This window comes from Delphinus delphis, chromosome 4 (genome assembly GCF_949987515.2).
Source record: "Delphinus delphis chromosome 4, mDelDel1.2, whole genome shotgun sequence".
NCBI lineage: Eukaryota > Metazoa > Chordata > Mammalia > Artiodactyla > Delphinidae > Delphinus > Delphinus delphis.
The window spans coordinates 114727856-114741324 of NC_082686.1; positions in this window are offsets into that span (position 1 = coordinate 114727856).

The window sequence follows — 13469 nt, forward strand, 5'->3', positions numbered from 1 at the left end:
TTCCAGGGTCCTAGTAACTGGAGTGTTGTCTAGAAAGGGGTGGGCTGTGAGTGGGCACACATCCTTGTTTCTGGAGACTCCTTACCCCTCTAAGAGGGGACCCAGGGAAGTAGCCATCTTGTTCCATTCTTAGAGCAATGTTGCACACTGCAGTTTTGCCTCTGGAAGACACATAATTCACATTAACATATGAAACGTTTTTAGAAGTTCTCAGTAAAGAAATTTGTTTAACTTTATTTCTCCCAACATTGACTAATTTATATAACCCAAGAGTTCCCTTTTTACATACAGCCTATTAACATCATATCAAATATACTTAGAAAATACTAATGTTGAGAAAGAAACATGGTCAAACTCACCTACACCTCCAGTCACAATTTAATGATGTTAAGTAGTGGCTCATAGAAAAGGCCAGAAAGAACTTGACTTGTTTTTATTGATTATTTAAGCTCTTCCCTGCTTGTCTTTGCAAACAAGTGTCTTAGAAGTTCAGGGATAATTTACATCTCAGAAATGTTGTTGTAGCATTATCTTGCAACCCTCAACCTGACCCTCACTGATATCTAGAACAACAGATAAACACGGCATAATAACTATGAGTAATAAATACTGAAAGCTTCACAAGATGGCCAGAGTAAGGCTGAGGGGTAAAACACCATGTATCCTGGTTTGATTTTTTTAAATCATTGGGGAGCTTAGAAATCACTAATCAAAAAAAAATTAGAGGAAGAGTTCTGGTTCCAGGTAAGATGGAATAGGTACACTCCTCCTTCTCTATAATGATCAGAAAACCTGAATAGAATGCATGGAGAGCAGGTATCTGTGGTCTCTGTAAACTAGTTAAGTAATAGGCAGATTAAGAAGAAGACTCAAAATACCGCCAAAGCAGCGGTAAGTTTACTGTTTGTTTTTCTTTTGGCCTGAACTCAACATAGCCCAAAACCTAGAAGTGGGCACCAGGGCACAGACAGAGAAAGCTTCAGGAAAATCCCTCAATCTCTGGCTCAAAGAACAGGATAAAGGAACTCCTGAAACTCAGGGACAGTAGAAGAAACTCCAATGTTTTCCCTTCTTTTCTGTGTTCTCTGTGTCCCCACTACCAACCAATCTCACAGTGGCAGCAGCAGTGGCATTAAGGGGAACTCGAAATGGCAAAAAATTTGAGGGTGACCTTCCTCTCCAGTTATAAGAGATTCCCCAAGGGAGTAAGAACACTTTCAAAACTTTTTCCTCTCCCTATCATCCTACCATTTGGCCTGAGATGTGACATCATCATTGGAAGAGGACATCTGAGCGGGATTATAAAGCTGCAACCTTCTGGCCAGAGGGTCAAAAAGGGAGAGTCTTGGGAAACCAGAAAATACCAGGGAGATCACAGAGTCAGAGGAGCTCAGAAAATTGACTTCTTAAAGTTGTTTATGAAATCCTGGGCTTACATGAGTGATGCATGCATTGATTTGACCCTAAACAACATACCTAGACTTTGACAACTGAATTACAGGATAGACCCCTGACTGGCCACTGAATAACACACACACAGGGCAGATCTGAAGAGCATAACAAATGCTTTGTAAATTGAACTGACATTGGAACCCATTGAAGGTAGATCTGAAGTTGTGGCCTCAATACCTGCTAAGACAAAAATTTCAACACTCTCCATATAATTTAGACAAAATGCCGAATCTCAAAACATAATATTAAAATGTCCAGGATATACAGGAAGAACAAGGAAAATCTTAACTCACATGGAAAAAGAAAATCACAAAACCAGTGTCAGATGGCACAGAGGTTGGGATTATCTGACAATGACTATCATAAAAATGTGCCAAGACTTCTACTTCTGGGAAGATAGAGTAGGTGTACTTTTTTCTGTTCCCCCAACTAAGTACAGCCAAACACCCTGGACATTATATAAAACAATGATAAGTAGGCCATGGAAGGTGGAGAGAAGGAAGAGAATTGGCTAAGGATCTTGGGACCTGAGGAGGTAAGTTCCTTGGACTTTCTTTTTGCCTCATATATCCCACTGGGTATTAAAGAAGCCAACAAACCATAAATGCCAATGGGCACAGACAAAAACAACAACAACAATGACAACAAAAGCCTGCTCTCTCTAGTCAAAGGACCAGGAACACCTACAAAAGCCTATAGCTAACTTCACACTTAATGATGAATGAATACGTTTCCCCCAAATCAGGAACAAGGCAAGGATGTCTGTTCTCACCACTGTCATTCAACATGGAACACCTAGCCAGGTCAATAAAGCAAAAACAAGGAAGGAAGAAATAAAATTCCCTATATGAAGATGACATAAATGTCTACATAGAAAATCACCAAGGGACTTCCCTGGTGGCGCAGTGGTTGAGAGTCCGCCTGCCAATGCAGGGGACACGTGTTCGATCCCTAGTCTGGGAGGATCCCACATGCCGCAGAGCAACTAGGCCCATGTGCCACAACTACTGAGCCCGTGCTCCAGAGCCTGCGAGCCACAACTACTGAGGCCCGCACGCCTAGAGCCCATGCTCTGCAACAAGAGAAGCCACCGCAATGAGAGGTCCACGCACCGCGGTGAAGAGTGGCCCCCCTGTTCGCTGCAGCTAGAGAGAGCCTGCGCGCAGCGGTGAAGACCCAACACAGCCAAAAATAAATTAATTAATTAATTGAAAATAAAAGAAAATCAACAAAAAAAAAATCCTAGATGTATAAGTGTAAGTCCAGGATGGTGCAGGATACAAAAATCAGTTGTACTTTTATATGCCAGCGATGAACATATAGAAACCAAAATTTCAAATACAATTCTACTTATAATCAAAATAAAAGAAAATCCTTAAGGCAAATCTAACAAAATATGTACATGGCTTGAATGCTGATGAAAGAAATAAAAGACAAAAAATGGAGAGACAAATCTTGTTCATAGCTTGGAAGATTCAACATAGAAAGGATGTCAATCCTCCCCAAACGATATATAGTTTTAATGCAATTCTCATCAAAATACCAGCCAGATTTTTTGTAGTTATAGACAAGACCACTCTAAAAGTCGTATTTTAGAGAAAGAAACTAGAATAGCTAAAAGTTTTGAAAAAGAAGAATAAAGCAGGAGGAACCACTCTATCCAATTTTAAGACTTACTGTACAGTTACAGTAATCAAGATTGGTACTGGCAGAGGGGAGGGATAGACACATAGATCTATGGGATCTGCTAGGTCTAGTTGCTATAACCAGTGCTGGAAAAGGTTTCTAGGGGGAATCTGAGACCAAAATAAATGATACCCTATCCTCCCCCCAATCCTTAGCAAACTCTGTGCAATATGGCCCAAATTTCTTAATGTACCATCTATAATGATCCATGCCACCAATCTTTGCGTCCCTTAAGTAAGAAAATGTTTATAAACATCTTGCTCATTCCTAGTGGTGACACAGGGAGTTCCCTGGCGGTCCAATGGTTAGGACTCAGCACTTTCCCTAGTGGTGACAGAGGAGCCTTCAGCCTTTGAGCACATCAACTGGACTTGCCCAGGGACCAGGCCAAGAACACCAGGTCTCCGAAAGGGTCTCTGGCTTGGCCTACGCCTTCTGAGCCTTCCTTATAACTGGCATGAGGCAATGGTGATTCCGCAGGTCTGGCCAGTCCAGGTGCTAGGTGAATCTAAACAATGTTAACTGATGAAGAAAGTTGCTCAGGAAACAATGATGGGATCCATGTGTCATAGCACATTGTGTGTATGTGTGTATGTGAGTGGATGGCTACTGGTATGAGTTTCCTATTGCTGCTACAGCAAATTACTATAAACTTGGTGGCTTAAAACAACACAAATTTATTATCTTATAGTTCTGGAGGTCAGAAGTCTTAAATGAGTCTCACTGGGCTAAAATCAAGGTGCCAGCAGGGCTGCATTGCTTCTGGAGCGTCTAATAGAGAATACATTACCTTGCCTTTTCCAGTCAAGAGAGGCCACCTACATTCTTTAGCTTGTAGCCCCTTCCTCCATCTGCAAAGTCAGTATCACAGCATATTCAGATCCCTCTCTGACTCTGACACTGACTTTCCTGTCTCCCTCTTTCACTTATAAGGACCTTTTGATTACATTGGGTCCATCCAGATAAACAAGAATAATCTCTGCATCTCAAGGTCAGCTGATTACCAATTTTAATTCCATTTGCAGCCTTAATTCTCTCTTGCCAATCACAAGGTCTGGCGAGTAGGATGTGAATATATTTGAGGAACTACTACTCTGTCTACCACACTACTAATGAGATTATTTCAGTAAATTTGCTTCACAAACAGTTACTCAATATTTTAAGACCTCCCCCAAATCTGTGCGTTTCTCTGCCCCGGGAGTTTATACAATTTTTGTGGTTCTCCCAACCACACCCTCAACCAGTCAGAGGCAGTGCTTCTCATAGTGTGGTGCCCAAATCAGCACCAGCATCACATCACCCTGGAACTTGTTACCAATGCAGAATCTCAGCCCCACCCCAGACCTGCAGGTTCAGAAACTGGGTAGGTGGAGCCCAGCAATCTATGTTTTAACAAGCTCTCCAGGTGATTCTGATGTATACACGTTTAAGAACCACTGGGCTGGAAACTATTAAGCCTAGAGGCTTCTTACACTGCATCTAAAATATAACTCTAAAATACATTGCTTTCAAACCAGAATTGCTTTTAATATCTACTGTGCAAACAAGTTCTGCCACTGTGAAAACTCTTTTCTATTATCCAGGATGAAACAGAACAAAACACAGCACACACACCACGAAGAAAAATTCACCAAAATATTAAGTTTTATTTTTTCACCTGGTAGAAAAATTGATGGGTTTTTTTCCACTAGACTTTTCTATGTTTCAAAATATTTTATAATAAACATATATTACTTTAGAGTGGATAAGAAATAGATCGCAAAATGGAAGGAACAATTTGTAGTGGGTCAAGTACCAACGAGAAACACATAACCAAAACTCCTCTTAAGCTATTTCAAATAATCAGGACAATCAAACAGTAATAATAACTTGATGGATTCTGTCTCTTTCAGTCCCCGAAGAGTCTCAGCTCTTTATTTGATCACTGTGTGCACTACCTATGGTCTTAATGGGTCAGCATAGAGCAGGACAATTCATTTTAGAAGAGGAGAAACATCTAGAGATCCTCAGAGGAAAGAAGTCCATACCTCCTGGATGCATCCAGTCTTAGATGATGCCAAGTCACCCACTAACACCTTTTCTCAGCACTCTGATAAGCTCGAGACCAACAACTTCCCCTCGGTCCCACTCACAATCTAGCAACGCGCAGCACCCCCGCCCCAGATTTTTTTCCCAAAGCAGACAATGTGGTATTGTGATTAGATATAAACTGAAAGTGTATTTTCTGCCCTTCAGTAATTACACTGCCTTATGGTAGCATTATTCAGTGTGAAGCCTTATTATGCTGCAGAATGAAATTCTGTATAATTTTCTTCTCCTCCAATGCACAAATGGAAATCATATTTTGGTCTGAGTTGGGAAGAAAGGCACAGTTATCACTTGTGAGCGTGGTGTTATTTTCCCCAGAATTAAAAAATCCATCTGGGTGTCCGACCTCGCTCACCCCGCTGCCTCTCCATTCAGTCTTTTGTATGCAGATGAACCTTATCAATTTCCACCGCCTCAAAAGCCCGCACCCAGCTTGGTGCCTCCCCCTGGTCCGCGCGGCTTTAATGGAAATGCATGAGGCTTTTTTTTTTCTTTGATGTCTATGCAATATACGCATGTGGATAAAAACCTGTGCTTTTATTTAGGGGGAGGGAGAGGGGGTTCAAATCAAAGTTAAAGTCTACCCTATCGCGCCTCTCTGGCGATTAGCGGAGGAGAGAAAGGAAGAGCAAATCCAACACAGAAGCTGTGAAACTGGGGTTATTCGGATTATTGACTAACAAATAAAGGGGCATGGCATGTCACATTTGTATTCTAAGGGTTTTCATCCCGCCGCAGGCCTCATCAACAACTTAGTGGAGTGCTACTAAATCCCGCGTGTTAACACGCGGGCCCCGGTGGCTCCTCGCGATTAATGCGTTAATTGCAGCTCCCTCAGGCCTAGCGCTAGTTGTGTCAGTAATTCACTTAAGGCCAGTTCGCCCCTGAGTTATTCTACAGTCTAGTGTAAACAACGCGCGAATAACACCACTCAACCGTTTACCGGATCCGGTTGCTGCTTCCCAGCCTATTAGCAACTTCCAACGAATGATTCATCCTCCAGTGACAAAGCGGAGCCGGGGATTGTCTGAAACCTCCAGGACTACAGGAGTAGATCAAAACAGCCTGGCTTTCACCAGACCCGGGGACTTACGTGCCTCTCGGAAATGCAGCTTGGCCAGCGCAGGTCTACACAGTACAAAGTAAACCACCGTTGTTTCGAAAAAATGCCTAGAAAACTTAGGCAACAACCCTCCTTATTCGCCGAGGTAAATCATTCAGAAAGAAGACGGATAAAGAAACAAAAACAGATTTTCTTTGGCTCCCAGTATCCCACCAACTCATTACATTTGTGACAGTCTGTTTGATTCTGTTGACGGAGATTGGATATTGCGACCTAATGATGCAATTTATGTGAACCCCGAGTTTAGAGTTAAGAATGTGGTGGCCACCTAAACTAGCCAGAACTGGGCTGGGTGAACCTGACCGAGCAGCTTAGCGGCTTGACTCCAAAAAGTGGTCATGGTACTCATTCTGTCTGCCTAACAAGATTGTTATAAGGATTTTAAGGTTACGGTAGAAAAAAAAAAAAGTACGTTTTCAAAACCTACAAATAATGTAATGTAAGCACGAATTAAATGGGGAATTAAGGCTCTTACTGATTAATATGCTAAAATAACGTATCTTTGATTTGTAGCACTTTAAATTTCACAGAGTAGTCATATATATGGGTATGTATAGTGAGAAATTTCAAGCATACAGAACTGGCAAAACAAATATTTACCTACTTTTTAAGCTCAGAATAATTGGGTTTAAGGAAAGAACTAGGAACCTCAAGGTTAAACTGACTACTCCCAGCTGGCCTCATCCGACTTCTGCCTGACAGGCAAAATTGTTTCAAAAAGAAACAGGGAGGTCCATTTTATCTTTGGCTCTCTGTAATTTGAAGAAAGTTTCCTCAAGGGGACCTGACATCGCTCTTCTTACAGTCCCCACTCATTCTTCCTAGCTCTGCTCCTTGGGATCCCAGAAAATAAGTCTCTTTCTCCAAGTTAGGGGGACTCAACCCCACAAATGAAAGAATCATTAAGTCTTGGAGAAGGTTCTAGAAATCAGACTTTAGATCAGTGAACAATAAAAACCATTGTATTCCCCCCTTTTTCTCTTTCTAAAATTTAAAAGTAAACATACTTATGGTTAAAAAGAAAAAAAGTTCTAAAGAACACAAGTGACAGGAAATATTCCTAAATACACCACCCCACCCAATATTCCATTTCCACTGCCCCAAAGCAACCTCTACTAACAGTTTCTTGAGTAGCCTTCTAGCAATTTAAGGGCAATTTACAAATTTACAAGGATACACACACAAAAAGTTGGATAATATTGGGCACTTTTTTTGCAACATTTTTACTGAACTGTGTCTTGGACATCTGAGCATAATAGTGCATGTAATATACCAGGGTGTGTACTGGAAAAGTAGTTCTGATAGACTTTTGTGTCTAAATTCTGATATGAGATAAGCCAATAGTTTTTTCTTTCCCTACAGTACAATTTTTTTTTAATTTTACAGCATGTCATTTGTGGAATTTAAAAACATAGGCATACAAAAGCCTTTTACAAGGTTGAAAATATACTAGAGTGCTGACTGACCCATGACAAGGGCTGGGGAGGGGACAGGATGCAGGCAGCAGAGTTGAAGGGCAAAGGGAAAAAATGAAAGTGAGAACAAATGACAAATTGAGGGGCCTTGCATGGGCCAGTGGGAGTGTGCTGTGCACTGAATAATAGTTATTTGTCATTAGGGTTGCTAGTCTGATAAAACAATTGGGTGGCTTCTTACAATCTCTCTCTTTTTCTTCCCAATGTTTTTGAATAATTTATATGACATGAAAATTATCTGTTCCTTGAAAGTTTGTAAGTCTAATCCTTAACATTGTCTGGACCTGGTGCCCTTTTAATAGGTCATTGTTTTATTACTCTTTCAAAGTCTTCTATGATTATTGTTGTAGTCAGATTTTCTGTTTTCTAAGCAAATTTTTATGATTTATATTTTCCCAAGCATTTTAATTTTGTCCACAGTATTTTTAATGTATTGGTATAAAGTTTTGCTTTATAATTTTATTTTCTATATATCTGTAGCCATATCCCTTTTAAATTTATGTTGTTTATTTTACCTTCTCTCTGTTTTCCTTAACTGGGCAGAAGGAAAATTATTTTTCCTCCTCCACAGGATTTGCCAAATATTTGTATATTTTATTAATCTTTTCAAAGAATCAGCTTCTGTTTGTATTCATCTCCTCTATTTTTGATATTGTAATTTAACAATTTCTGCTTTTATTTTTACTAATTATTTTTCCTTATTTGAGATCATTTTGTTTTATTATTTTTCTAGCTTCTCAAACTGAAAGCTTAGTTAATTGATTTTCATGTTTTTTGTGTTCTAGTAAATGCATGTAATACTATGCCTGCTCCTCTGTCTCTGCCCAGTCCATAGACTTTGATAGGTGTGTTCTTAATTTTGTGCATTTGCAGAGTTGGTAATAACCATTTTTTACTTCCTTTTCTGTTACAAAATTATTTAGAAGCATGATTTTTAATTTTCCTGGACAAAGCTTTCTTTTGGTTGTTAATTTATATTTCTACTGCCTTGTGATCAATAAATACAAATCATATGATTTTTGTTTTCTGCAGTTTATCAAGATTTCTTTTATAACCTAAAACATGATCACTTTATATGAAAGATTTTTTTGTGTTTAAAAATATGTTTTTTCTGTTGGAGTAAGTTAAGATATACAGTTAATTATGTCATTCTATTTCTCTACATACTTTAATTCATTTCATTTCTTTTTTTTCTATGACATCTAATGATTGTGAGCACAGTAAGTTAAGGTTTCTCACTGTAATTATGGATTTATCAATTGATCCTTATGTTTCTTTTTGTTTTCTCTTTGCTGTGAGCTAATGCTAATGACCTATCCCCCAATTTCCATTAGATGTGTGTTGGCACATGTGCCATGCATCTTAATTTTTATTTCATATTTTTGCTTTCCAGGAGAATTTCTCAGCTTGGTCTTCAAGCTTACTCACTTGTTCTTCAGCTGTCTCCATCCTATTATTCAGTCTGTTGAGTTTTTATTTCAAAAATCAAAATTTTAACTTCCAAGTCTCTAGGTGATTATCTTGAATATAATATCCTTTATGCCTCTCTAATGATTTTAATTATCCTTATTCTAACATCTTATTCTTTTTGTTCTTAATTAGCCCAAGTTCCTGATATCAGCTCATCCACTTGTTGAGTTTGGTACTTACTTTCATAGTTTTGGCTTCCCTCAGATATTTAATGAATCTTGGTTGTGTGTTCATGTCTGTATTTTCGATTCCCTTTAGCCTACAGGTGAAAGCCTGCCTCCAAAGGTTATTGGAGAGGCATGGAACACACGCTGGGTGGTGTGACCCAGTTAGTTGGGTTCCTGAATATTGGAGCCTCTCTGGGAGCACCAACCTCCTGAGGTGCTGTCCTTCCTCTCTGGGCAAAAGCCTACCCTCCCCATGCTGCCTGCTTTGACAGAAGAGAGAGGGTAGGGAGTTGAAGACGTTTCTCCTGCCAGGTGAGGCTCCCACTCTGGACCCAGCAGCGCTCCTGTTCTGAGGATCTGGCCTCAGGAGGCTTGGGGCTCCCCACCAGCCACACCCTCCTTTGCTGCCATGCTTTTCTGCAGACATTTCCTGCTTCTGTCTGATTTCACCTACCTTTCATCTCTCTGAGATTCCACTCTAGTTTTGGATGCGTCCATGAAACCTCTTATTGTCCACTCTGGTTGTGGGTGTTTTTTCCAAGAACTATCCCCTTTTTCTATCATTTCCTCAGATTTGGGTAAGGATGAGTCTGCAGTGTGTGCTCAACTGCCCTCTTGATCCAGTCTTTGGCAATTAATTTAAAATTGCCTACTGACTATTGGCCATGAAATAGGCACCTCCCCTAGACAGTACTTCCACATCCCTGAAACTGTGGTAAAAAGATGGGTCTTGTGATTGATGCTGGATGAAGTGTGGGGAGAATGAACTCTTGTGGTTGTTGAACCTGCATTCTTAGGGACAGAACTTGCATTTACCAGAATACCAGTGTTTAAAAAAAAAATTTGATGATATTCACTTCTGTTCCCTGGGGACTGCTGTAGGAGGAGCCTTAAAGGGCTGGGCTTCCTGGGCTATTCTAGGAAACAGCTGCTCCTATTTGAATAAGAGAGGCAGAAGGGAGGACCCGTCTATTTACAGGTCAACAGCAGCCTCGATATCTGATGCCTTGTGGAACTAATTCCTAATTGGGGCAGTGTTTGTCAACACTGACAGGACCCTAATACACTGTAATCGCTCCAGCCACAAGCTCAGATAGAGATCTTAATCTCCACACTGTCCCCTTCACAGGGCAGCAGCCCTGCTGCCCACCCGCTCCTTCCCCATTGGCTCTGTCTCTCTCCATCTCTTTTCCCTCCACCCTGACCCCTTTTTGTACCGTTTTTGTACTTCTCTGTGGCCACCTCCCTTTGTCTCTTTTTCACAGTCTGGTTCTTTCCTTCCTTCACTCTTTGTAGGGTCTTGGATCTCCCTCTCCATCCTTCTAGCTCTCTTGTTCCTTTGTCTCTCTCATAAATACCCATCAGATTTATTTATTTACTTATTTATTTACTTACTTATTTATTTTTTGGCTGTGCTGCACGGCATGTGAGATCTTAGTTCCCTGACCAGGGATCAAACCCGTGACCCCTGCAGTGGAAGCGCCGAGTCTTAACCACCGGACTGCCAGGGAAGTCCTAACATCCATCAGATTTAAACTCTCAAGAGTTCCCAGAGAGTTTAGGCCACATTTAATTTTAATCTGTCAGTAGTTCTCAATTCATTATCAACAATCTCTGAAATTGTTAAGAAAGAAAATTACACTTTGGCAAATTTTCACAAATAGAAGCAGAGGCTTAAGATAAATGTATGTGGCAAAAGGGAAGAGAGTGACATTTTTGATCCTTGATGCATATATTTTGCTAATTCGGCAAAATAAGTGTCTCCCCTTAGCTAGTGTCCTGGTTGGTAGTGTCTGTCACACAACCTGAACCAGACCTGGGAGCAACACGTTTACAAGAGGGTCAGTCAAACGGCAGGCACTGCGGAATCAGGGTGAAGCCCGTCTGTTAAATACCTGCACCGGGAGACCACATGGGTACCGTTCCAGTTCCAAGAAGGTCTGGAGAAACCTGGGGAAAAAGCAGTGGCCAAGTGGGCACTCCAGTTGGAGGCACTGTAAGCAGATCCAGGTGAGGAGTTAAAGGATTCATTCCATTTCATTCCATGTTTAGTGTTGTCTCCCAAATAGCCTGTTGACACTTGAGTGACACTGTTAGACCTGAGTCCAAAGCTGATCACTTCGTCTAGATTATTGCTAGAAACTTTCATCTCTCTGTGTCCTCAGACTCCTTGGAAATGTTCTTTCGGAAGATGCATTGTTCTCACCCTTAGGGTCTCAGTGCAAATATTATACCTCTCCAGAGATGTGAAACCCTGAGCACTGTAACCAAAGTATTAGTAGCTCTCCATACACCAGTTACTCTTTATCCTTAACCTGTTTATTTTCTCCATAGCGCTTATTACAAACTACCATTATCTCATTTGTTTATTTCTCTCCAGAAGCATGAGCTTCATGAAGGGAAGGACTGTCTCTTTACTTTCCCATATTAGCCCCTTAACAGGTACCTGGCACATAGTAGGACTTCAATAAATATCTGCTGACTGAAAGACTGGAGGAATGAAGGAATGAATGAAATAATGGAACATTCTCTAATCACTCTCCATCCTAACAATAGAGATCATAATTCCATTGCTTTAATTTTCTCTCTTCTCAAAGATTCTTAATGACCAGGTCCCCTCTTTCTTGCACAGACGAAGGCCTCTCTCCCTTCTGTGTACTTTTTTCTGCATACACTCTCCTCCTCAGAGGTGAAACTCCATCTGCAAATGCTGGAGGACCGCAAAGCACATCATCAAACCCCTAGAGAACTCCCACCTCCCTTGAATAGACACAGCCCATGCTCTGCTTCTGAGATACCCACACAAGGCCCTCCAAAAAGTCAGTCCTAGATATCCAGCCCTCCCTGAAGTGTCAGCTATCGCACGCTTTTTGTTTTTCCTTTTCCCAGTAGCTCATGAAGTCTTTCTGCCTCGGTCCCAGCCACGGCTACACTTACCTGTGATTTATTGATGATAATCGTAGGAAAGCCATTTGTAATCAGACGTTAAACAAAGACATTCTCTCGCTGAGAGGGAGTGATAACGCACCATTTAGTAATTTTTGTGTGGTTGGTAATTTGGAGAATGAATGATAATTTCTGAGCCTTGAAAAGCGACGTTGACGATGCCTGGTGTTATTCACCTAGTGAATAAAGACACCTTCCTCTCCATGTCTTGTGATGAATTTCTTTTATTAGGGCCACTTACGCAGGACTTTATCTTAATGGTCTCTCAATACGGGGCAGTTGTGCTTGGGCCATTAAGTTGTTTTTCATCATGCCTTAAACACAGGCTCAGAGAAAATAAATAGCAGTAGTGGTTCCAGGCAGCTCAGCTGCTACAGAAATTAGGCCCTGAAGCTAACATGTTTGCTAAGCACAGCCAGCAGGAAACACACAGAGATGGTGGGTCCCTACACCCCCGTGAGGACGTGAGACTCCCCGCCTACCTCACATTTCACTCCTGCTTGCCCTTCTCTCTCCCCACGTCCCATTCCTAAGTGAAGCTTCCCTTCCCTTCTTGGTCCCCACTCTCTATTAAGCTCCCTTGATTGTACTTTTCCCTGTGTTAACTCAGCATTCCTTTCATGTACAAGGAAGTGGAGGTAGATCCAGTAACTTAAATAGATATTATGTCGGCCCATACAGGTTCTTTGCAAGCTGCCTTCCACCCGAGAGAAATCCTCGTAGGTGGCTGGGGGGGATCTGAGGAGGAAGAACAGCCACCAACCCACGCTCCACATCAGCGTGTCCTGTGACAGCCACGATAATGTCCCATCAGTGATTTCCTTCACATACAGATTATTTAGCTCACTGCATTCTGAGACCCAAGGGTGACAGAACCTGGGGACCACCCTGGTAGAAGTTGGCTGCATCTGGGTACTGTTCCTCTGAGTGATGTTCCTCTGGGTACTATTCCTCTGGGTACTATTCCTCTGAGGACTATTCCTCTGAGTACTCTTCCTCTAAATGCTGATCCTCTGGGTATATTCCTCTGGGTACTGTTCCTCTGGGTAGTATTCCTCTGAG